Genomic DNA, 27741 nt, shown 5'->3' on the forward strand with positions numbered 1-27741 from the left:
TTTCTACAATTTTAATGAAACTCGTATTTTATTGCATTTACATAACATCACAATAACATTACAAATGTCAGTTTTAAAAAAATGACATAGTCAGCCATCTGATAGGTTCTTTCAATACAAACATAATAATTAATATTCTAAAAAATGTTCAAATAGTCTGTTCGAATATTCTATCTAATTAGTTGAAAAGGAAAGGGAAAAAAAGGAGATGTAAGTTCTTATCCATCTTTATAAGATAAACTAATTAATTTTTTTCTTTAGTTAGAAACATAGATTAGAATCTGTTATTAGAACTGCAGAAGCTATTTATACAACCAACAAACGATAATTACGAAACAAATAATCACAAACAATGAAAATAAAAAAGCCAGACGTTATTTACAAAATTATACTTAAGATGATATTTCCCTTATTACATAAATAAATATAAAAATAATAATTTTTATTTTTATTATAAAATTTAATTTTAAATTAAAGATAAAATTTAATTTTAAATTAAAGTATTTCTCCTTGAAATAAAATTTAATCATTTATTAACAACATATTCGGGCAGACATCTGTTGGTTTCTTCCAAAGAATTTTATAATAAATTCATATTCTTCCTTATTGTCAGTTCTTCAGTTTCATTTTTTTATTTTATAATATATTTATCAAATATTTGTTATGAGGAAACAATTTTCTTTTTACTTAAAAAAACACTTTGAATTCTTATTCAGTATTTTTGAGAATCTTATTGATCATAAGAATCTGATTGTAAAAAGCGAAATAATAGTTAAATCTTGATCGCAAATTGTTTTTAAAATAATTTTGTGTAATAAGGAAATAATAGCTAATAGTAGTTAGAGTGAAATAATAGCTAAATCTTGTCGGCAAATTGTTTTTAAAATCGTTTTGTGTATCAAGGAAAAATGTTTGTTGATTTTTTTTTTTTTTTTTTTTTTCCTCTTTATTTTTTCCAGAGTTCTTGTACTTGTATGGCGATTAAGTGAAAGCATGTAAGTGAGTATGTTAAGTATATAAATGAAAAAGAAGATAGAACACAAATCGGTTAATATAATACTCTAGTTAATAAAAAAATTGAAAATGTTGTGCCCTGACTTCCTTGTATTTTTTAGCATAAAAACGTCGCTTGTAATTTTTTAAGTGTAAAACAAGAGTAATACTATATATGAGAATTTTTTCAACCTTATGCATGAAGTGAGTTTCTCAAAGGAATAATTAGTTATACATTTCAAAAATAAACAAACTTAAAGGAACTTGACATTCTGGTTTGCTATCCGAGCAAAACCGCAAGCGAGTTTACGTCTTATGTCAAGGAAAACCCGCTGCTCTCTTGAATTCACAGGAAGATAAATCGTCTCTTATCATGCAAGAAAGAAAATTAGTAGCTAATTTCCAATACAGGATACACCAAAAAAATGTACACAGTTTTTCTTTTCTTTTCTTTTTTTCTTTTCTTCTTCTTCTTTTTTTTTTTTTTTTTTTTGCAATTTGCTTATTTACTCATTTAATGTTTCATAGTTTTTGAACATGAACTTTCTAAAATTAAAGCAAGGTCATCGTTTGCACTGACTGTAATTGAATGAATAAATTACGACTTGTTTGTGGGAAATGTAGAGATTTGTTAATAATAGTATTCTTCCAGGAAATATTATGCGACTAATAGCCTATTAATTATGCATTATTATTTAAATATTCGTACTTAAAACACTTGAAGGGAGATATCGCTTATATACTTAGATGAAAGTTGTAACAATGTTTTAAACTTATTCGAAAATATGATTTCTTGCAGTATACTGTTAAAAATATATATTGACAATAAGCTATTGGTTCATCTATATAAAATGAGCTCTTTATTTGAAAATTATGCTTAAACTTTCGATTCTGCAGAAAATTCTTGTAAAAAAATATTTTTAATATTTAATGGTTCTGATAATTAAAAGTCTCTCTATATATATAAAGCTAACATATGTGGCACAAAAATCGCGTTTATTACTTATTATAAATTGGCAACATTCAAATATCAACAAATCATCATATGAATTTCAAATTGCTTCATTCATTGAATATTTCTACAAGTGCATTACATCCAACACTTCGCCCAACTATTAATGGAATTACAAAATATTATTAGAAATATTCTAGAGATGGTTCGCCATCTCACCAAAAAGTATGTTCAGTTAGAGGAAAGAAGATATAAATGGAATAAAGAAATAGACTTCGAACAAAGAGTTTAATGGTGCTCAAAAATAGGCTTAACTATCTCGGGTAAGTAACCGTGGTTAGGTTTCGGAATAATTAACAGTTTCTTTACAAGTACATCAAAATCGTGCCAATCGTCTAGAAACTCGCTTAAAACTATTATTCTGGATGGATACCAGAATGGTAATAAATGACTTTTAAAGACTGAAAAAAAAAATGGCGACAAATTATCACAAAATTATTTCAATTTTGGCTGCCTTACATTAATTTTAAATCTAGTCGTATCGTTATGATTTCCCTGTGGAAAATATGAATTAATATTCATATTTTCTAAAACAATTATCTTACAAAAATGATATTAAGGCTTAAAAAATTATCTTTTTAATGATATCAGTTTCATTTCTGCACGCTTTCTTCTTTAAAAGAAATATTATTTTTAATTCAGTTTGATACATTATCTTACAAAATATTTTTAAATGCTATGAAGGAATTCAAATTATGCATAAAAATATTCAATCGTGTGTTTGTACCAGTCATTAATTCAGTAGTAGGATTTTCACTTCCTCTTTTTATTCCATAATATATATACTTTTTAATTTGCAGTATGCCGATTGAATTCATATTTTTCAATCGTATCAAATAATAAATTAATCATTTAACAACCTAAAAAGTCGATAAACTGGGCGAACGAACTGGTCGCCAGAGGCGGCTAGTAATTATTATTATATTAAATTTCTTTTAATGAATGTTAAGTGACCTTAGCTGATTATACACTTTCACGCTTAAAATACTAAAATAAACATAAAAGTGTTTAGAAATGAATAAGAATCACAATGAAATAATTTTATCCTCCACTAATTTAAGAAAAATCAGTAGATATCGTCATGATATCTGATTACCATTCAAAATTATGAATACAGTTTTTTTTCTCTTCAAAATGAGTGTTACTTCAATAGAGGAAAACAAAATTCCAACACAAAGAAGTTATGATAAACAAACGAGGTTTGAAAGGTGTGTATTTGCACATCCGAAAGATGAACACGATTCGTTGTACTAGTAATGCCTCCAAGAGCATGCAAATCACGTTTGGTTTACATACGCGAAGTACACCGCGAGAGCATTATTTATCTTCCGGATTGGGCGTAGTGAGCTAGATTTGAGCCGAGTGTTTTTGAACAAACTGAGGAGGCAGTATCAGTAGCTGACAAAGCTTGAATGAGGCTTGTAAAAGGGGTAAAAGAAGGCGAGTTTTCTTTTCTTTATATCGCAAAAAGACTTAGCAGAGACATATCCGTTGTGCCAGAATTGTTGACATAATTGGTTACGGAAGATACTAACTCACAACCAGCGGTAGCGGTCTCACCGAAACTTTCTCGCATACTCTCTAATACTCAGAGAATGCATTGCATGAGCATTGGTGTACGCTAATTACGAAATATTAATTTTTGGTGTGAATTTAGCATTTTTATTGAATCCATTATATCATCTTTGGAGAGTTTTTTGGCGATTAATCCCTGGCATGCGGTTAATAGTATCAAAAAATCTAGACATCTTTGTCTCAATCGGTTGGAACAAAGATTTGATACAAAATTGAACTTGTAATCACAAAATTCCATACCAAATTTGATATATTTAAATCATTGCGTTTTTGAATTATCGCGTTTAAATGTTTCTGAAAGTGACCGACAGACAGTCAATCCTTTGTTGGATTTAGCTCAAAATTTTATAGGTGTCTATACTACGGATGTTAAATCTGCGTATCGAATCTTACCTATCTAGGTCTCTTCTTATCGTAATTATCGTGCTAACGTACATTCGAACAGACAGACTTCCTTTAAACAGATTTTGCACAAAATTTGACAGTTATCTGAAAATTTGGTGGAAAGACCGTATATCAAATTTCAACTGTCTAGCTCAAAACGTTTCCGAGTTATCTTTATCACAGACAGACAGATGGGCATTTTCCGAAAATGTGTTTTTCGAACTCTGGGAGATCTATTTGAAATGGATCTTCTCGTGCATACTTTAATATATAACCTTCGGACATTTATTAAATTAATATATTGCCCAATTTATAATGTTAATATGTTTTACCCAATTTATAATGTTAATATATTTTACCCAATTAAAATGTTGGCTTAAATTTAATTCCTCTAAAATTGTTTCTTCCTTGTGTTCATCTTCCACTAGTGAGTAATAAAATTAAGCCTAATAATTAAAAAATATTGCCAACAAAGACTTTATTATAAAAGGGAACTTGGCTATTTAGAACGTTTTTGATTCAGTTTCATGGAACAATTCGAATTTTTCTCTGGTCCTTAAAAATTCATGTTAATGATATTAAGATTTAGTGTATAAGCAATTTATCTATTTTAAGTATTCCTTAATTTTGTTCTGAAAATCTGAGCGGAAATGTTTTTACTTCTGGAACGTTTTCGTCTGTAAAACATGTCTTTTTTTGTGTGTGTGTTTTTGCTGATTTTAAATGAATAAGGACTTTACTTTTTGCAAGTATTTCACTGTTGTGTGACATTCAAACAGAATTATTGTAAATTCGACGAGAGAAAGCACTAAAAAAATTATCGCTCTTTTAAAAAAATTGAACGGGTTGAATTTGAATTGCATTGTTTATTAGAAAACTATATTCAGAATTCTGTATACATTGTTAATGTATTCAAAGCGCTTATTCATTTATTGCAATTATTATTTTCAAAATCATTAGATTTTGTTTTAGAATTTTTTTAATTATTACTATCATATATATGTAAGACTTAATGTTAATTTATTAATCGTATGTTATTTATTAAAACTGTTCGATGCTAAAAATAAATTTTTACCGTCATCATCTTGGCTTTCGCACTCTAAAAAAATCAAACGGTGCCAAACTTTTACTGTCATTTTCGATTAAAAATGTCGGACAATTTCTTAGATCTCGTTAATTTTAATTCGAAATTTTATTTTGAATCGGTTAGATTCGAATTATGCAAGTTTTCCACTATATTTATCATTTTATGTAATAATATTGTGAAAAAATAACTATATTTTATATTGCATTAAATAATATCTACATATATAAAATAATTGGAATCCTCCCTCCAAAAAAAACAGTCCCCCAACCCAAACACTGTTTCTATCATGCCATTTTTTATTTTATATGAATACTTGATTACATCTATAAGCATATGTAGCTTGCTACATCTCCTTCCATTTCAAGAGAAATTTCAAACATATCACACCATTGTATATTATTTATTGGGCGGAACCTGACAGAGTTCTCCACTTACAACCACTGTACCCATTTCGCCATTCTTTATTTCACATAAAAACTCACATAACATACATATATCTTTAATAGTTCGCTTATCTTTTCTGTCTTCCACTTTTGAAAGATATTTCAAAAAAAAAAAAAAAATGTTGATAGAGCTCGCAGTGCAAAACTGGACAGCTTTCATCAATTTTATTAGCTTCTTAACCAGCATACCTGAGTAATCAAAATGTTCTATATTGTGAAAGTATATTTCAAAGTGGTACTTTCACTTGTTTTGATAAGATACAATTAATCGAAGTTGATTGAAATAATTTAATGAATAATATTAGTAAGTTGAATGAATAGATAGTCATCGAAAGCAACTAATAATAGTTATTATAAAATAAAATAATAATAAAAAAATTCATTATTTGTCATTTATTTTTTCCTTCTTTCAAAAGAATTGCCTACATACTCTATCTTTTTTTCATTTTCTGATCCAAATCCTGCATAGTTTACTATCAATACTTATAAAGACTTTGAAATTAATAGTAATAATAAATAAAAAATTAAAATGAAATCTACGATCGCAAATTTCATGTGAGAACATTATTATTTTTTAAGTCATTATTTGTCTTAATTAATTTAAGTTATTCACCAGTTTAAACCGGTTATATATATATATATATATATATATATATATATATATATAATATTTTTAAACTTTCAGTTTTTCTAGATCGCAAACAAAGTTTTGGAGTTATGATGTCATAGTTCTACTCAGATTACCCTTTTAAAAATGCGCCTGCTTTCAAAGAAGCATACATAATAATAATGCAATATTGGTAAAAGCAGATAAAAATATATATACGATTAAAAGATGATGATGAAAATTACTATTTATGCTTTATTCATTGCCTACACGATTTCGAGCTTTAATATTAATTACCTACGCAATTTCGAGTTTCAATATTCATTGCCTACGCGATTTCGAGCTTCAAAACTTCCTAATCAAAACAACATCATGTTCTCACATGATAAAAAAAGAAGAGCTACATTTTTCGTAAAAGAATCTTTGCTTTTAACAAAATAAATGGCACACAATGAAAGTTAGGCTCTATTTGTTGTTAAAGCTTCTCTTATCAGCGTTCTACAACAGCAGAAGAATTTCGTCAAAATTCTAGAAACCAGGCGCTACAATTTCGGCATCTGACACTGGGGGTTTCCGCCGACCGGTTCATTGGGAAATAGTTCAATCAACTGCGGAGTGGAACCTCAGGAGAAATTACTTATAGAGTTAACGCGGCTTGTTTGACGTCAGCTTCTAAAGTCCTCGTGCGTCATATTGACGTCTGTGAATTCATTGTAAATTCTACACAATGATATGACAGAAAGAAGTATCATGAATCATCCTTAAAAATCTTCGATTGTTTTTTTTATTAATCATTATTCTTATAAGAAATTCCTATAAAAATGTGATCTACTAGACGCCTTTGGCGACTAACCTTTTCATCTGGAAGACTGATTTCCTTGGCTATTAAACTATTACTATGGGATGTAATTATATAAAATCTTATTTTGTTATTTGATGTGAATTTAATGAAATGAGTCTACTACAAACTACTACTACTAGAAACGGAAGTAAAAAATCTTACTGCGAAGTTCATGTAAATAAATAAATAATTTTTTTCTTAATTTTAAAATTGGCAAAAGAACATGAATGATTTGATGGAAAAGAAAATTTAATTTGGGTTTTTATCATAACATTGAAAACATTGCTATAGATTATGTATCAAATTAAATTTAAAATTCTATTAGAATTAGAAAAAAATTATATGGAATGGAAAATAATATCATTAAATAGTTAATCTTTTGAGTTTTAAGATAATGCGTAATTCATTTGAGAAGAAGGAGATAAAACTGAAAGACATCAAAAAATTGATCTAATTTTTAATTATATTTTAATTAACTTTTAGATTTTGAAATGTCGACTGTTACTTCCTTCTGTCCTGATGAGTATGTATATCAAATTTCATTTTCTAACAAAAATTATGGATTTGTATAAATGATATCAAACAACCATTCACCGTTATTGTATAGTTTCCATGTTCGCAGAATTATAAAAACTTCGAAACTTTTATCATGTGAATTTATATTCGGATAGCCTAAAGATAGACTCCCTCAGAAAGGATTTTTCTCAAAATCTGACAGATATCTACACATTTTTTTGCAAAGACAATATACCAAATTTCATGAATATAGCTTAAAGCGTTTTTGAACTATTGTGTTCACAAACAACAGACGGGAATAGTTATAAAAATGTATTTTTCGGGATGCAGGGATGTATAAACGTAGAGATTCGCCAAAATCTCGAATTCGAATTTTTTAATGCCAAAATCTCGAATTCGAATATTTTGCTGAAAGTAAAGACTAAGGCTGCATATTTTTGCATTATAAGTGAGGAAACAAAAGAAACTATACAGTGCATATTTGGGTTCTTACATTGAGTGCTGGTATGGATCTCGACTCAAAAAATAATTTTGATTGAATTGCACTTTAAAAAACCTGATAGGTTAAATTAAGGAACTAATTTTTTAAACTGGAACGGTGATAAATGAAGTCCCCAAATTAATTCAAGGTTTGAATTTGCCACCATTGGTGTAGAGATGTTGGCAACAAAAAAATGTTGCCAACCCTATTAAAAAAACCATTTGACAACTGATAGTTTAGGGTTTGTAAAAATACAACATTACATGATAGAACAACATGTTTTCATTGTTGAACAATATTTCGAAAATAATGAAAGTCTGGCTGGCACAATTCGAAAATTTGAGAATTGGCCCCCTAGATCGTGTGATTTAACACCATTGGATTTTTTTTATGGGGTTATTTAAAGTCAAAGGTATATGCAAACATGCCAACAAGCACGTGTACATACAAGGAGGAAATTCAACGCTGCATCAACGAAATTCAGCCACATCCATGAAAAGTTTTGACAAAAGAGTGCATATATGCCAGCAAAGCCGTGGAAGGCATTTGCCCTATGTGTTATTCCATGCATAACCCTATCATTTTACTTTACGATTCAATAAAAATGTAACAATTTAAAGAAAAAAATACTTTTTTTTTCCTATTTGATTCAAACCTTGTGCTAACACATTGTTCTATTGTGTAACTCTCCATTTTTACTAATTCTAAACTATCAACTGTCAATTTTTTTTAAATAGGTTTTCAAACACTTTACTGCACAAATGATGACAAATTCACAATTTGCATTCATTTTGGAACACCCTTTATATACTCTTTTTTTAAAAAAATTTTTCTTTAAATTGAATTTCTGAAAATGTTAATTACATTATTTTTAAGATAATTAAGCTGCAAAAAAAATCTAGTTTTTTTTAAATTATTATTACAGTTATTTTCTATCACTGACCGCTAAAAAGATATTAAAGTTTAAATAATTTAAATTTATTCTAAATTTAGTCTGTACTCCGATCGAAAATAAAGAATTATATATTTTTAAAATTTGAATTCTGTTTTTGCGGATTAGATTGTTTATATTGCATCTGATTTAAACATAAGCAAGAGACCGTTTAAACAGATAAAGATTATCCATGCTTCATAGATATTCAGATACTGTCAGCAAACAAAATAATCAAATGTAACGAAGACATACAGCTGTCATTCCTACTCATGATTTCCATGATAATATTTTGACCAATCAGTGAACCTCTGATTTTTTTGCCATTGCCATTACGCTCAGAAATATTTCTTTGGTCAACCGTCTTATCTCTTTTTAAGAGTCATCTGCGACGATTCTCGAGAGCTAACGATCGAAGTAGCATCGTGGCAATGTTTTGATCTGGATGCTTGAGAATTTGTGATCGGAAAATGTATAGATATATTAGAGGATTTGTTCTCTGCTCGCTTTCGCTAGTGAGCCCAATATTGTTCGATACTGTGCGCGAGATTCATCATTCTGGCAGCTTAATCTTTCCATAATGAGAATATACATTTTCAGATCGGCCTACTTTCGATTCAAGATTGAAAGCCCTCCAAATGAGAACATTCTTTGCTTATACAATCAACCAACCAATACAACCAACGTGTTGCCAAAATGCACATCAATTATTAATTTTTGAATAAAGATAATTAAGAGCACATGCTGAAGATAGAATTCCAACAATGAATCTCGTTAGCGATGCGATTTAGTCAGTTTGAAGGTGGGTTTGTATTTGGCCAGTAAGACAACGCATGCGCAAAAAGACCACAATTTCATAAGATAGGTTATGTTTCTTATGATTATGTTTGCCACAATTTCATAAGATAGATTCGGGCATTCCATGCTTGGCTGTAAATTGCCGTTTTGGCGTCCCTGAATTTTTCTTTTTCACTGCATATCATATTAAAATGATGGATATTTACAGAAAGAAGCATGGTAAAATAAAAAAAAAGGATAACATATCCAAATTTGAAAAAAATATAGAAAAAAAAAGAACAAATAAAATGAAAAAAACCCACACAACTTAGCATCAGAAAAAAGAAAGATAAAAAAAATGTCGGAATTAATCTATGATAAGTAATTAATTTTTTTAAGCCCCCCTCCAAAAAACCCCCTCCATCAAATTCTACAAATGTATGCGCAGTAAGGAAAAAATACAATATATGTTGTCCCGTCGGGGCAAGTACTTGCCGTGGATCCAACAGCATTTTTTAGCTTTTCTAAGCATGCGCTGCCTAGTAGCCGTCTTATAACTGTCCGAGTATAACCATCTTCGGATTCCTCATCGATCAGCTCTAGGCAATTGCGCTGCAATAGAGCATGAACTATGATTATATAAGAGTCCGAATTGCAGATATCCTATATCTTTCTAAAATTTGTCGCATTAACTGGACTCTAAAGCATTCAACGTTCTTTTGTTTTCAGGCAAAATTTTCTGGAAATCTTTCTATATATCTAGTACTAGATTCCGCATTTCCATTAAAAAAAACATTTAATGCAAATTTTGTCGCCAAAAATGATGCCAAAATAGTCACAATATTATAAATAAATGCTATACAATGCTTTTTTTTTTTTGCCAAATGCTAAAGATTTCCTGGTTATTTCAAAAGCATTCTATTAATTTGCCCTATTCTGCAATTGCATTCATATATTTTATATTTCTCTTCCACTTATTTTTCGTCATATTTGGTTCAGTAGAACGCTTTGCAGAAAAACATTCAAAATCGGAACGGAGATATGATAACGGTAACAACGGATAAATTGCATAACACTTTTACTTTTCTTGTCTATTACGCCGATTCTACGTTTTTAACGCAACTTTTATCAGCCTGATAAGATAACATCCCTTGCTCTTTAAAGATGCATCTGTTTGTTTGAATGGAATATTTTAAAAGGCTGCGCTAAGCGACACAGATTACCGAATCACTTAAGCTCTTAAAACCTATTTCTCTGATAAAATAATATTTTTCTTCATGGCGTATTTAATTCGTGGCCTGGACATTTTTGTCTTTTGTCAGCAATGAATAGCAGAAACAAATTTCACGTAGCTGATTGATATTTTCAAAAAGGAAAGAAATTCGAAACTCTAAACAGGAAATTGTTCTCGTGTTAATGTTTTAGGTTTGTCTTCGTCTTTTCTCGATTGCACGAACCACTTTTATTCCATGTGTAACGACACAGCATGGTAAACGATTTATTTTCCATCATGCAAAGAACAACTGTTTAAAAATACTTTGCCGTCAATTATTTTTTCGTCTGTGTTTTTATTATACTATTTCATTGTAAAAAATGCTCGTTTAAAAATGTTTTCAAATTAAAAACAGTCAATTATTTTTTCGTCTGCTTTTTTATAACATTATTTCGTAAAGAATGACTGTTTAAAAATATTTAAAAACCGTTATTTATTTTATCGTTTGCGTTTTTATCATACTATTTCGCCGTTATTTCTAAATACAAATTTAGATTATACCGAGGTATTATATTAAAAAGCGTTATTTATTTTTTATGTTCATATGATACTATTCCTTCGCCTTTATAAATAATAAAATTAGTATATCAAAGTAATATAAAATATGAGATCTTATAATAAATTTGAAACAAAAGAACTTAAATCTAAAGAATTAAATATTCCACAATGTCTTTTTTTAAAATTAATGATTATACTGGGAAAGCCGATTATACAATTAAATTCACTACAATATTTCAATAATAAATGAAAAGTTTTTTTTTTTTTTTTTTTTTTGTAATCTGCTATCGCAAATTTCAAGTTATCATGCGAGAACATTTTTTTATCACCGTGACTATATTAATGCGCATATATCAACTTTTAAAAAATACGATGCTTTTTTTCTTTCGAGATTGACGAGAACTCCAAAACTTTTTTGCCAGTCAAGAAAAAATTTGAAAATGAAAATTGCCATTTATGCTTTGTTCATTGCCTACGCGATTTCGAGCTTCAAATCCTCATAACCAAAACAACATCACGTTCTCACATGATAAAAATAATGTATTGCATCAGACGTTGTTTAATTAATCTCTAAATACTTATAAAAATTAAAATATCTCTCTAAACAAAGTAAATCTCTTTAAATCTTCGGATAGGAGAAAGTAAAAAGGTACATAAATAAAATTCATTTCAATAAAGAATGTAGTTTTGAATTTTAAAGTCGCTTAAAAAGCTCTGATTTTTCTGATAAACAATTTTAAAAAGTTAAATTTATTTAAAAATAAATAATTGTGATTAATTTTTAAATAATTAAAATTCTATAAGTCTGGTAGAAGCAGTCTTAGTAAGAACAAGCTACCCAACCAGAAACTACGTGTCAATTTTTGTAACTTTAAATCCAGCAGTTTATCTTGAATTTTGAAAAAGAATTTTGCATCATGCCTTATGCATTTTACAGCTAGTGACAGACTAAAAAGTGTTTTGTTACAATAGCGGTCTTAAAGCTATTTTTGTCCAATTATGGGTAGAAGTTTGTTCAGTTTTTAGAATCAGTAGAACACCTCCTTCTTTCCTCAATATGGCGTTCTTGGGTATGCTTCATCGTATAAGGAATTGAGTGGATATAGTAGATGTATTTTCACATATATAATCATCCACCGCCGTCTGTAACGCTGGGCAGCTTTAACTTTATTCCTACTCTTTGATCTGCGTTATTATCGCATTATCCAGCTTTTGTTTTGAAGTATCGCAAACGAGAAAGATATTTTTTTCATGTTTTAAATTGTTTGATTTACCGGTGTATGAATACACTTAAGCATGGATAAATAGTAAAGATTACTGAGCAAAGGTTTGTAATTAATTTATATTTTATATATTTTTTTTCTTGAATTACTAAATTGAAGTTTATTTTTAATATATTCTTTTAGCATTAAAAAAAATTGTATTCGGCATTGTATTTTTTGCTGTTAGTGCACCACTTTTTTGCTGTTAGTGCATCAGAGTGTACTGCAAAAAAATGCACACACATACATTATTTCTTCATACAGCGTGAATTACATTTCTACTACAAATTTCGCTAATTAATCTGTGACTATCAGATCTTAAATATTGTTAACAGATAATTGACCATTAAAACGGACATCTCATAATACTTTAACAGAAATCTATAATTGTGATGTAAATAATGCATACCGAATTTTAACCATCTGGCTTAGTATTTATTGCCTTTACAGAGAGCCATTGTGTTAGGCAGACAAATGGACTCAGAGCTAGCAAATTTGGCACACAATTATTTCTTGGGTATGAGTTTCAGAAAAGGTTTAGAAACTATTAAGAAGCGGTATTCCAAAAGTTTTAATACGTATTTTAATTAAAGCATAATCGAAATTTTAACGCTTATTCTTAAAAACCTAAAAAGATATTATACACAAAAATCAGTTTTATTCCATTTTAAAATAAAATTAGGGGAGTAGCCCCCTCCTTGAAACTTCCTCTCATACTCTGCAATTAAAGTCTTATCCTCCCCTGAGACCTTGGGTGGTAAGATGTCGGCTCTTGAGCCGTAGTGTTTCAGGTTCGAGACCCGAAGAACCGTCGTGTAAGGAGGTCTGTTGCACATTATATCCGTCAAGGCCAAACGTCCTCCCGCTGGTGTGGCGTGGTGTGGAGAGGGAGGTGCCAGCTCAGATGTCGTCCTCGTCATCTGACCGCGGTTCAAATTTACGAGGTCCGTCTCAAAATAGCCCTAGTGTTGCTTCAAACGGGACGTTATTATAACTAACTAACTAATCCTTGAGACCTTGGGAGAAAAGCAGCAAATGCTTTGCAATTTGGGAACAATAGCTACGAAACTTAGATCTTTAGAGTGGATCTAAGATTTTTACTGAAATTATCGTGCGAATATGAATTTTAAATTCTTTTTTATCCATCGAATGAAGCAAACATTTGACACGAAACTACAGTTGTAGTCACAACATACGGAATTCCATTGATTTAAGTCATTGTGTTTACATGCACGCGAAAGTACAGACTCACAAACGGCCAATCCTTCCGCAGAATCGGTTCAAAAATATGATAGTTAACTATACATTAGTTCCTGAATCTGAGTACCGAATTTGATCTACTTACCTCCTTTGTAGTTATTGTATTAACTTATATTCGGATAGTAGGACAAACAGATTTCCTCTGATAGGATTTCACTCTTATAAATTTGATAGATCGAATAAAATACTTTACATTCAGTTCTTTTCAAGAATTGTTTGTTACAAATTAAGTTTCCGCTTCTTTTAAATATAATTTTTATAGTACAACTTTTTTTAGAATAGTATTTTTTCTCCTCTTCGCGAATTCGCTCGGATGAATATTTTTTTAAGGCATTTTTCGACAAAGTTAAATATTTCGAAAAAGAATGCAGTTATCGATTTTAAATTTTTACCACGTATTCCTTTCTATATAACATATAATTAGGTAAAATTGCAAAAAATTTGGCTAAATTTGAAAAAAAGTAAAATATTTTTCCAACTTTATGTTTAGGTATTTTTAATACCTATAAGTTTTCTATTTAAACTTACCATTTAAGATTAACAACTTTTCAAATAAATGAGCAAAACTAAATGCTAAGAGAGGGAGAGATCCCCCTTTTATAAAGTCCGATAATTGGGAGAAAAAATAATATCCCTTTTTAAATGGCCAATTCCAACAACTTAAAATAATAAAATTACAGTTATATATTTGTTCCACCTTTTGATGTATTTATTGAGAATTCGACAGGATTATCGATGAGATCCAAAACATGGGGATTCCACAAAATTCGGCGATGGAATCTTTTGCTGAATACAATACTTTCTCACAGTTTACTTCGTAAACAACAGCATATGAATTTTATCAGTATGATACATGATTCAGATAAGGTAATTGGGATATTTTAAAAGATTTTTTGGTTGTTGATATACATTTCAATCTAGAAAAAATTACTAGTTACCACGCATGATAGCCTTTTATCCAACAAAATCAGCCATGCATTATCTTTATGATTGTTTTCGTTTTCGCTATCTAATCTCTTCCTACTTAATCATTCATGGTCCAAAGCGTTGTCATCGCTAGCCATATGACCTTTTATTTTCCTTTATTTTACAAAAATGATCTCTTATTTTCCAATTTCACTGCATACTGCAGTTAAATAAATTTTCCATATATTGCTTTCTTTTACATGAATTTTCGCCTATTGAACAGCATTAATAAAGATGATAAGAAGAAAAATGTTTTTAAAATCATGCTTAGAATGTTGGTTTAAAAAAACTGTTGAAAATAATCATATAACAATAATTTATTCAAAAAAATGGATGTGAACAAAATAGCGAAAGCATTTGGAGATTAACAGAAATACTCTAAGAAAATTGGAATTTTAATTCTATTTATATTATGGCTGTAATGTATGGTTAAGAATTTTTTTCTTTTGAACGTCATTGCAACTGACTTTCCCGATATTATAATTTTCCCAATTCCAAACTTTTGCGATTTTATTTTAAGCCCATCATTTTGATTTAAAAATTATTTCTCCTTCTAAAAGCGAATATTTAAAAAAATTGTTTATAATATTCATCACATTCTAGTATATTCACATTCACAAATATAATGGAATATTTTTTTCTTAAAACCAATATTAAATATCAATCATATGGGATCAAAACTCAATTAAAATGAATTATTTAACTTAAGATTCAGATATGAAAATATTGAATTATCAACGGGAATCCACAATTGCACAAAATTTCATGAATGTTAGATATCTCTACAATACCTGTTTGGGAAGAGAGGACAGCCTTAAAACATTAAATATTTGAAAATATTTACAATATTCCAATTTACAATATTGTAAATATTTGGGAATATTTAAAATATTCCAATTTACAATATTTTAATATTCCAATTTACAAAATCTGCTGAGCTTTGTAGATTAATTTTTTAATATTCTAGAATATTTTAGAACATACAGATTATTCTCAAATATTTTTTACATTATTTTTGTATTTTGAAATAGAAGTAACATTATAGTTTTAATATTATATATTTTTCTAGAACATTCTTCATAATTTTTTGAAAATTATACACTGTTATAAGTACACCCGAACATTTTCAGTCATTCTGAGGTATTCTAACTTGGAATTCCTGGAATATTACGAAATATTCTAGATTTTCAAGTACTATTAAATTTTGGAAATTTATCGAACTTCCAAAATTTATTACAATATTAGAGATCAGTATGCTACATCATTCTGCAACAAATTAAAATATCTTTTTTAGCTGCAACTTTTAGACCAATATGGAATTTTTTAAATGTTTGTAAAACTATAGTGAATATTCCTGCGATATAGATCTTGAAAGTTCTTTGACAATATAAAAGGAGGAAGAGGAGATATAAATTCCTTCAATTTGAAGTTAAATGAATAAATTAGATTTAAATTTTGAAACAGAAAACTCCGTTTTTGTGTAATAAATGAATTCAGAAATAGAAATTTAGTGAAATGTCGGGAAATATCAATATTGGGAAATGTATAAATTAGTATAGTGAAGGACTGATTTTACTATTATTGATCCAAAGCGACTTTCTAAGTGCGACAAAAATACAGCCCGTAACTGTTGCTCTTTCATTGGAAAGAACGATAATAACATACCTAAGAACATATAAAGATGCCTTAACAGAGCACTGATTCTCCTGAATATCGATGAAAAAATATTTAATAAAGATTTGCAACTAACAGCGAGACAAATTTCAAAAAAAAAAAGAAAGACATTTTATGTTATCTAATCTATAGATCAACGTAAGTTAAAAAACCGTATTCAAGATTTATTTATTCCTTTGGCAGATTCGCAATGCCAACAGAAATAGTTACCAGTTCAAAAAAAAAAAAAAAAAAAAAGAAAAAACGATTTTCTAATATTGGAATTTTTAAAAGTACCTATACATCTTATCAATTATAGTGATAAAAAATTGATTGGTTTAAATGAAAGGTATAGAGCGAAATATCTGCAAATTCTTGAAGTCGATGTATTAAATCAAACATTTGCAAGAACAAAAAAGAAAAGGAAAAGTATTTTTTTAAAACTGGAAATGTATTATTCCGTATGTTGATGATCTATTAAAGCTTGAAATTCTAATTGAAGATATCTTCTAAAAAATGGGTCATTTAATGAGGGGCCACGTAGTTTCAGTAGTTTTTACTTTAGCTCGGTACACATGGTGTCCTTCCACTGGTCATGGCGTAGTGATTTAACGATGCCCTAAAAAGAAACACATATTTACCTCACTTCAGTTAAATTCAACTGAAAGAGAAGAAAGCCAAACTTTTACGAGCAGCCGAAATATATAATAGCCAACAGGAATGGTTTAGTACTGAGTAAGTTTAAAATATTTCTTTCCGCAAAACCCACGTTTTTACATTTCTGCAAGTTGACCACGTTTTCATATTTTTACTTTCTCGTATACGTAGTATAAAAAAAAGTGTTGTAAACATCAAAAAATTCGAACTCGAGATTCTGACAAATTGCCACGTTTTAGAACTACCTGAACTCTAAAACAGGTTTTTAGAGAATGTCCGTCTGTCTGTCAGTGGCAAAGATAATTGAAAAACACTTTGAGCTAGACGGTTGAAATTTGGATAGGGTCTTTACAAAAATTTTTTAGATTTACATCAAATTTTGTATAAAATCTGTTCAGAGGACGTTAATATAAGTTAACACAATAATTACAAAACGAAGAGACCTAGATATATAAGATTCTGTACGCAGATTTTATATCTATAATACAGATACTTGTCAAAGTCTGAATAACATCCCACAAGGAGTTGATGAACTTCATGAATTGTGTATGAGTACCAGTTATTATGAAGAAATATTCTTTATAGTGTCGTTTATGGAATGATGAGTTTTGATAGGTTGCTCGTGCTCTAGTATAAGGGTAACTTGAAAACTAAGCCAAAATTTCAATTTCTGTATCACATATAACGTCCCATGCTCACCGTTCCTTTCTGAGAAAATAAGGATTCTGTTATTAGCAATCATTAAACTGATTTGTAAACATACTTCTTTAAAAGGGTATAATGTTTGTACTCTTCTACTACTAGGCCACATTATGCCCATTACATGCAACGTAAATCGTCAACATTTGCAAATGTTCTTCGTTACCCAATATGTCATTCTTTTCTAACGCAAAAAAGTGCTAACAATTTTTTTTTGTTCTTCATTCCAGTATTTCTCTAGGATATTTTAAATACTGGGCTTCTCACGTGTCTTTCCTTTTCCTTAAAAAGTCGAAGTTGCATCTGTCTACTAATCAAAGTGAACAATGTTATGTCTGACTAACCAATTTCTTTTACGTCATGGTGACTTGAAGATGTACTATTAGACAAATATTTACATATGACAGATTTTCCATAATAAATAAATTTTCTTTTCTGACAAATGTTGTCATTCAAACTTATGATAAGACCCTATAAATTTGAAAATAAGCTATCTTTGCAAATGATAGAAATAGATAGAAATATAGATAGAAAAAAATATAGATATAAATATAGATAAAAAGTTATTTTTGGAATAGATGGAAATGTGAAACTGTAAAAAAGCAAAATGCAGATGCAGTTTACTAATGGGCTCTTTTACTTTGTGGGGGACGTATAAAAATTTAATTTTTTAAAACATTTTATTGTCAACCTCTTCAGAAGCCAAATTGATTTGATTCAATTTTCCACCTTATTTAATGAATTTTGGAGGTGTGGGCCAAGATGCAAAATTTAGGGAAATAAAAGTTTGTTCTATATTTTTAGAATTCTCTGCGTTGGTTCTAAGTGATAAATTCTAAATGTGATAATACTCAAAGATTCAGCTGAAATTTATAAAATGAAATTTGAATGTTTCTTAAATGAAATTTAGAGGTTTTTTTCCTTTATCCAAAGCATTGGAGCATTTTAACAGTTGAAACATTTCATAAGATTAGCGATGGAATCATACGGCAATTTTAAGGCTAACCAATGAATAACTAAGGAATGATTAAAAAGTAATGATTAAATAGTGATTAACTAAAGGAATGATTAAATAAGTGATTTTATATTTTATATATCATGAATGGCATAATAAGTAACCAAGTAGTGTAGTGGTAATCAATATAAAAATATATGGCAAAATATTATAAAATATTAGAAATGAGAGGCTGTCTCCATATCTCTGTCTGCCTTCTTCACTTCAAATCACCTTTTTTATATTAAGATAAGGTTTTATTTTTTAAGTTTATCTATATTGATGTCTTTAATGAAAAAAAAAAGAACCCGATTTTACACACACACACACAAAATCTACAACTAACTATTAGAATAAGTATATTCCACTTCTACTCCGAAGTGTGTGCAGTGCAATATAGCGGTCAAAGCAACATAAATGACACTTGTGTTGCGGATCCTCAGTTCAAATCGGGTTTTTGCTTTATTTTTTTTACTTATGTATTTATATTTAATATTTATGCTTCCTAAGTTTATCTATATAGTTGTCTTTCCTGAAAAAACGCTATTTTACAAACAAAACCATTTTTTAGAGCTATTATATCTTTTTTCTATTTGCTCTCATGCTGATAATGTCATATAACGCCACCTCGGAACCGATTTCACCATGGTAAAAAAAAGTTCAAAAATATGAGTAATGATAGGTATACTGTAATATAGCAGACTGTTTCGCATAACCTGTTAAACAGTGCATTTATGATTTTTTTTTATTTAAATGATCAGCTCATATGTAGGTAAGATTGAAAAATATTCATATGTCATCAGTGTATGATTCGTATCGAAATAATATTAAAAATTTTACAATAAAAAAAACAGCCGAGCGGATATTAAGGAAATGAAATTAACAAAGATTTCTGTGCTATTTATAAAAATACCGAAAATCGTCAGTAAAGGTTATTATTTAAACCTGTCCAGTTTAATTCGCAGCCGAAAAGCATAAATGAATTAGATAGAATGCAGGATGATAACAGAATGAATTATAAAACTAAAGCCATTGAAAATTAAATAAAATATTACTATTTACAACATATTAATATTTTCAGGTAATGTTAAAATGGATACAATTTCCAACTTTTAATTATATATATATTTTTAAAAATTAATATATTTTGGAATTATTATTATTAGCATATATATACAGAGAGATAAGTATACAGATAAATATATATAGAGAGATATTGTAGATAAAACACTAAGCCAAACTCAGACAACTGTAAACTTTTCCTCTTAGAAATGTCCCAATTTGTTACCAAAAGAGAAACTCTTAAATATTTTTATCACTTTCTAAAAATATTTATGCTAATTCAACCATCATTACAAAGTGAGAAAGATATTAAAAGATTAGATTCTAAGAAAGATCAGCGTAAGATTTTTCTGTACCTTTAGTAGATGTTTCATCGAAGAAGGCTTCCAGCTTTCTATTTTTTTCACTCAGAGAAATCAAAAGCACTTTCGAATTCTTGAAACGATCTTGTAACCAATTCAAGGATTAGCGATAATTAAACTAGATATTGTTGATCGGTTTTTTCGGTTAGTACAAAGGAAAAAAAACACGTTTGGCTTTCCGAAACAATCTACATTACGTTATTACTCGTGCATAAACGTGAAATTTTCCATGCGGAAAATGTGGGTTACGTTATGCGTAATAATGAATAGACGACATTTTACTACTCATTCAAAATGCCAGAATTCCATGAGTTAATCCGATATCATTCCGAAACTAAAATCTAAATGGCAAGAAAAACTAGTCGTAAAAATAGATTAAACCTTTCTGTCATAAGCTGATTCACTATTATGCCAAGTGGTATTAGTATTTCTTGTCCTGCTTGCTGACATTTGCGTTCATTAATAAGCCTCTGTGATAGAAAAAGTTAATTCAATTTACTTTTGGCAAAATCAGCATAATTTTAGTGCTCTTCAGTGCATAAATATATCGGGCATACAACATTAGATATTTATGTACTGAACCTAAGTGAATATATAACGTTAATTTATCTACTGAATGTAAGTTAATATATAAAGTTATATGTTTATATATTATGAAACGTACATTATAGATTATCTTACAACAAACTTTAAGGTGTATGTACACACTTGAAACTTCGAAAATCGTTCCAAATATCGAATATTTTTTTAATTGCTTAATAATGTTCTCTGATCCTTCAGCTTTCAAATGATACCAAGATGTTATCAATATTCGAAAAATTTCTCGAGTTATAATTATCTTTCTTGAGATGCTTTCATTAAAAACTCTAGTTACGGTTTTTTTTATACTCATTTTATGAAGAATGATATTTTTCTACTATGTTGCTTCATTAAAACAATCATAACTGAACAAGAAATTAACCAAATGCAATTATTTACATATTAAAATAATTTGTATGAAACAGCGGATGTTTTGTGCCTCAATCAAAGTAATATTTATAGAAATAAATTTTTAATAGCTATTTAAAAGTTAAAATGACAGAAAAAATCTCTTTTTTTCTATTCATCGTTGATGAAAAAAATGTTAAAAAAAACTACATATTTTTATAACTTGATTGAGGCAGACAACATGAAGACTCATATTAGGCATCATTTCCAACTAGAATTGTGTGTCTGTACGAATTAGGAATTAAGATATCATGTTTCAAAAAATAGGCTAATTAGCTCAATAAATATTATTTAATTAATTAACAATTAGCGTAATATGGTTTTTTTCACACTGAAATGAGTTGAAACATATATTAATGACCTACTGTGAAAAAACTGGATTTTTAAAGTTAAAAATTAAAAAAAAAAAACTTCTAGAGACTACGTACACTTTAAAGGTAGTTCGGTTTTTGAAACAGAGTCTGGACTACACCTTTATTAGAAAGTATAAGAGAAAGTTCTAAGGAGACCACTTCCACTGGTTTTGTTTAGGACAGTATCTGGAATTTGGGAAATCGTCACAAAATATTCTTAAAAATATAATACAGAATTTGGGAAATCGTCACAAAATATTCTTAAAAATATAATACAGAATTTGGGAAATCGTCACAAAATATTCTTAAAAATATAATACAGTTCGTTATCGTGCTAAACAAGAGGCACGTGGTGTAATGAACTAGACATGCTTTTTTTGATATGTGATGTTGTTTCATTAATCTGATGTGGATTTTTAGTTATTCTTATCCTATAACAAGATTTCTTACATTGTAGATGGCGAACTTAAACAAGATCAGCTGGAAAGATAATGGGATCATGGAATTACTTAGATGGTTTCCTTCGTCCAGATTCGTTAACATTTTGCGAGCAAAACCAATGAGAAAATTTTGATTTTCCCCCTTTTTTTTTTCCTGATTAATAATCCAGAGAAATTATAAAAATCGTTTTTTCCCTTCCTTAAATAATTTTACAATTTTTTTTCATTTTCTTGTATACGGGTTACAGAGAAAATATAGTAATCGCCAAAAAAATTCGAACTCGAGATTTTGACGAATCTTTAAGTTTTAGACCTCCTTGAGTTCGAAAAAACATATTTTTAGAAAATGTCTGTCTGTCTGTGACAAAGAAAACTGAAAAACGCTTTGATCAAGATGAATGAAATTTGGTACATCAAATTTTCAGATTTCTATCAAATTGTGAGTAAACTCTGTTCAGAGGACCTGTCCATCTGTTCGAATATAAGTTAGCATGATAATTACAAAAAGAAGAGAGCTAGATAGATAATATTTGGTATACATCTATAATGTAGATATACCTCGATAATATACATCTATAATGTAGACGCCTTTCAAAATTTAAGCTAAGACCAACAACTGGATGATTATATGTTGGTCTTTACTTTCAGAAATACGTAAAGGCGATAGTTTAAAAATGCGATGACTTAAATATATCATATTTGGTATTGGATTTTGTGATTACAAGTGCAGTTTTGTGTCAAATCTTTGCTTCAGTCGATTAAAAAAAAAACGCGTCTAAAGCACGAATTCTATTTTCGGTGCTATTAACCACATACCAGAGATTAAACGCGAAAAAAACTCGCCAAGAATGAGCGGTAGATTCAGTAAAAATGCTAAAATCACGCCAAAAGTTAATATTTCATAACTATTTGACGTCAGTGCCGTGAAAGGCGTTCTCTGGTATGACAAGCGTATTAGAAAGTATGCTAAAAAGTTTTGGGAAAATCACTCCCGCTGGCTTTTGTTCTCCTCTTTGATTCAAATTGTATACATAATTTTTGTTATATGTATTTATAAATTGTATTTATTAATTTACTTACTTGCACCTTACTTATCCATTGTTTCCTTACTATATGTTTTATGTAAATTATTATTTATATTTTTTATGTTTTTTTTATTATTTCTGTTCTTATATTTATTTATTATTATAATTTCCTTTGCCAACTCCTTGATGTGTGTAATGCAGATCTAAACATTTTTTCTCTCCCCCAGTCCCGAGTCATGTTACGCTTTACACTCTTTGGGTAAGCTGAGTCGTCGTGGTAAAAGACAGTGGTAATGGTCTCGCCGATGCTTTCTCGCATATTCTCTAATAAAGGTGTTATACCAAAAAACACCTTGCATGGCATTGGCATACTGTAGTTACGAAATATTAATCTTTGGCATTAATTTAACATCTTTACTGAATCTGTCGTGCCATCCTTGGCGAGTTATTTGGCGATTAAGTCTTGGCATGAGGTTACTAACATCCGAAAATGGAATCAGTACTTTTGATATGTTTTTTCCAATGGATTGAAATAAAAATGTGTTAAAAAGCTACACTTGTAATCACAAAATACCATACCAAATGTAATATATTTAATACATTGCGTTTTTGAGTTATCAAGTTAGCATTTTTCTGAAAGTACAGACCTACAGACAGACAATTTCTCATTGGATTTGGCTCAAAATTTGTTAGGTGTCTACTATATAGATGTTAAATGTGTGTGTAAAATTTTATCCTTGTAGCTCTCTTTGTTTTGTAGTTATTGTACTAACATATATTAGAACAACAGCATTGTATTTATTACTTAATTTATAATAATAAAGCAGCATGGCATTTATTACTTAATTTATAATAATAAAACAGCATGGTGTTTATTAATTTATAATAATAAAACAGCATTGTATTTATTACTTAATTTATAACAATAAAACAGCATGGCATTTATTACTTAATTTATAATAATAAAACAGCATGGCGTTTATTAATTTATAATAATAAAACAGCATTGTATTTATTACTTAATTTATAACAATAAAACAGCATGGCATTTATTACTTAATTTATAATAATAAAACAGCATGGTGTTTATTAATTTATAATAATAAAACAGCATTGTATTTATTACTTAATTTATAACAATAAAACAGCATGGCATTTATTACTTAATTTATAATAATAAAACAGCATGGTATTATATATTCTTAGAATTTTCTCCGAACAGATTTTACACAAAATTTTATAGACTTTTACAAATTTGGCGTAAAGACCGCATGCCACATTTCATCCGTATATCTCAAAGCGTTTTTGAGTTATCTTTATCATAGACAGACAAGCGGACGGACATCTCAAAAAGACGAACATTTTAAAAAAAATTATTTTTCGAACTCCAGGAGGACTAAAATGGAGATTCGTCAAAATATCGAGTTCGAATAGTTTGACAATTACTATACTTTCTCTATATTACGTATACGAGATAATAAAAATGTTGGCGTAATTTAAGCAGTAAACGAGTTTTTTTTCGTTCATTTTTATTTTATTTATTACTTAACGAAAACCTTTCTGTTACATCTGCATATATGCTACTGCATCTGCGTGTGATTTTAGTTTTTACGAACACAAGGAATAAACAAAAACAACCGAATTTAAAAACCGGATGACATGTGTAGAATGCAAACACTCTATTATCATGGGAAACGGTTCAAGAATCACAACCACTGAAGCATTAAGTGGAACTTTTTACCTGGAGTCCATCCAAATTTTGAAGCGGTTTTTATGTTTGTAAATCTTGCGCGAAACCGAAAGAAGAAAAACAAAAAAACATTAAAACTATCAGAAAGACTGTTTGTGGGAAGACAGGTTTATAGCTTTCATAACAAGAGATATGACGTAATCCCTAAATAGAAACGGACGCGAATTACGCAATAACTAAATGTGAGAGTTGTCCTTTATTTTGATACAGAGGTCAAAAGAATGATGGTAATTTCTTTGTTGCCGGCCGATCTTTTTTTATGAGGGATTCTCTAACCAGCGATATCGAATTGCTAATTTTTTTAGAACGGTGTCGAATTAACAATTGATGCTAGAAATTTAGGAATTGTTGATTGACAGTTTCAATCCAGTGCGTTTTAATAAACAATTAAATTTCCGCCAAGCGATATTAGAAAAGAAAACTAAGCAAACAATAACGTTTTATTTTCTTAATCAATTCATGGCATATTGTTTCCCCTTTTCTTACACAAATCATAGAAAGAAGCAATAATTTCGACCTTAGGAATTATCGCACTTAAAACTTCTCCGATTTCGTGGAAAACAATTTTCACTTTCACGTATATGAAATACGCAAACAAAAGATAACAACAGCAGAAAAATTCGAATTTAAAATGCTGTTGAATCGCTAGGTTTTAAATCTTCTGGAATACGAAAATGCTATTTTTGGAATTATGCCTGTTTGTATACATGTTACCGTTAAAGTATATAATGCAGTTATTTCATAGAATACCTAGTTATTCCATGAAATAACTGATCGTGTCCGTTAAAGTGTGTAATATGTTATTAATTTGACACTTTAACTAGTTATTCTATGAAATAACTAGGTATTCTATAAATTAACTAATGAGAGACAGTTAAAGTGTAAAATAAACAATTTATCTAAAATGAAATTAAACTAATGATAGACAATTAAAATGAAAAAGAAGCTAATTTATGCAGGATTACTAAAATGACACTTGGAATTACAAAGAACATTATTTCTAAAACAAAAACATTTTTTATTTCTAAAGCAAACAAACAAAAACATAAATGCAGTAGGGGTGGAAGGTAAATGTATTTGTCGTGCGAGATATATGATATAGATTATTTTACACTTTAACGGGCTGAAGATCGTTATTCTATGAAATAAACTAGTTAAACCATGAAATACTAGAGAGTTTTACACTTTAACGGACACAATCAGTTATTTCGTGGAATAAATAGGTATTCTATAAGATAACGGATTTCAGACTTTAACGGTAACATACATATAATTAAAAAATGCGCCAACTTAGAGGGAGGAAATATGGTATGAAGTACTAACAAATTTATAAATTTGTATATTTGTATCCATCCAACATTTCACGTCTTTTAGTTTTCATGTTTAAACGCCTAATGATAAGAACTGATGACTTCTCATGTGCAGATTTCCTTCAAATTTATTTAAAATCTATAAGTATTGATTGCAGACAATGTTTGACACTTCATTCGTTTATCATCTTTCAATTTTGTTATTTTATTCAAAGACAGACATATTTTATCACTCGGAGTTTTCTAAATTGTACAAATTTATAAAAATCTAAATTTTTGACCATAACAACATTTTCAATTTGTTAGCTTCAAACACGAGAAAGTAATTCGAAGAAACACATTTCTTTTTCTTTTTTTTTTCATAAATAAAAAATATAACATATTTATTTTGCTTTGAAATTTTTCATCTTAAATTTTTTTTAATCCAGTGGCCTATTCAGATACCAAACAAAAGGCTAAATTTCCGGTTGTTTAATGTGAAAAAATTTATTTTAAAAGAAAGTGGATTGTTTAATAGCTCAAATAGTGACACTCGAAAGTGATCGGACGATGAAAAATTTGTACGAAATAACACAATTATTACTGAATTCGAAAAAAAAATATATTCAATATAAGTGTAATGTAAAGCCTATATACCAAATTTCATCTGCTAGCTCAAAGCGTTTGACAGATATAATTCCAAAAAATGTTTTTTGGCAATTCTGTTGAATTAACTTGGAGATTCAAAAGAATCTCGGTTCCGAATTTTTGAATGATTATAATTTGTTTTCTTCATATAGGAGGAAGTAAAAAATAAATTTGTAAGTCCTTTTTATTCTATTAAACTGCAAAAACTCAGAAAAAGTCTCTTATCATCCACGTTGATAAACACGTGCAAAATGTATAGAAATCAAAATACACGTGATAATCTTAATATGTCACAGCAATAAAGTCACCGATAATGTATTCAAATTCTTTTCAATTTTTCATGGATGCTACGAGGAAGCAATTAAGGTAGAAATTCCCGCTGTCAACAAAAGGTTGCTGGAAGCCACTTGTTGGAATGAAACGTGTGATTAAAAGTAGGACATCACATGGCTTGAGATAATAAGAAAAAAAAATGGTTTTCTGGTTCACTCACTGATATTGTTTCATAGAGGGGCGTGAAAGAAATTTGGTAATAAAAAATATTTACGAGATAAGAGCTATCATTGCGAAAGTTTTACACTTTTCTAGTTTTAATTCATTTGCATTTTGTTGACACTGATTCCCTTTTTTAAAGAACTTAATTAAATTTACCTCATGATCTAATCTTCACGATGCGTGTTTCAAAACCTGAATTAAAGAGTGGTAGAAGATTTCAGTTCAGTTATATTATCGTCCTGTTTTAAAGTAACTCTAGAGTATTTTGGACACCTTGTAACTTTGAACTGCGATCAGATGACGAGGACGTCATCTTTTTGACGAATTTTGACGAGTCACTACTTTGCAAATATCCTTGAATCAGAAAAACACACTTTTGGAATTATGTCTTTCTGTCTGTGAACACGATAACTAAAAATCC

General features: G+C 29.0%; 1 protein-coding gene across 1 annotated transcript in view; it reads right to left on the minus strand.

The window, feature by feature from the left end:
• LOC129987896 (carnitine O-palmitoyltransferase 1, liver isoform-like) overlaps window positions 1-27741 on the minus strand; it is a 104487-nt gene that overhangs the window by 37991 nt on the left and 38755 nt on the right. The gene's annotated exons all lie outside the window — the stretch shown is intronic.

Source organism: Argiope bruennichi, chromosome 10 (genome assembly GCF_947563725.1).
Source record: "Argiope bruennichi chromosome 10, qqArgBrue1.1, whole genome shotgun sequence".
Classification (NCBI taxonomy): Eukaryota; Metazoa; Arthropoda; class Arachnida; order Araneae; family Araneidae; genus Argiope; species Argiope bruennichi.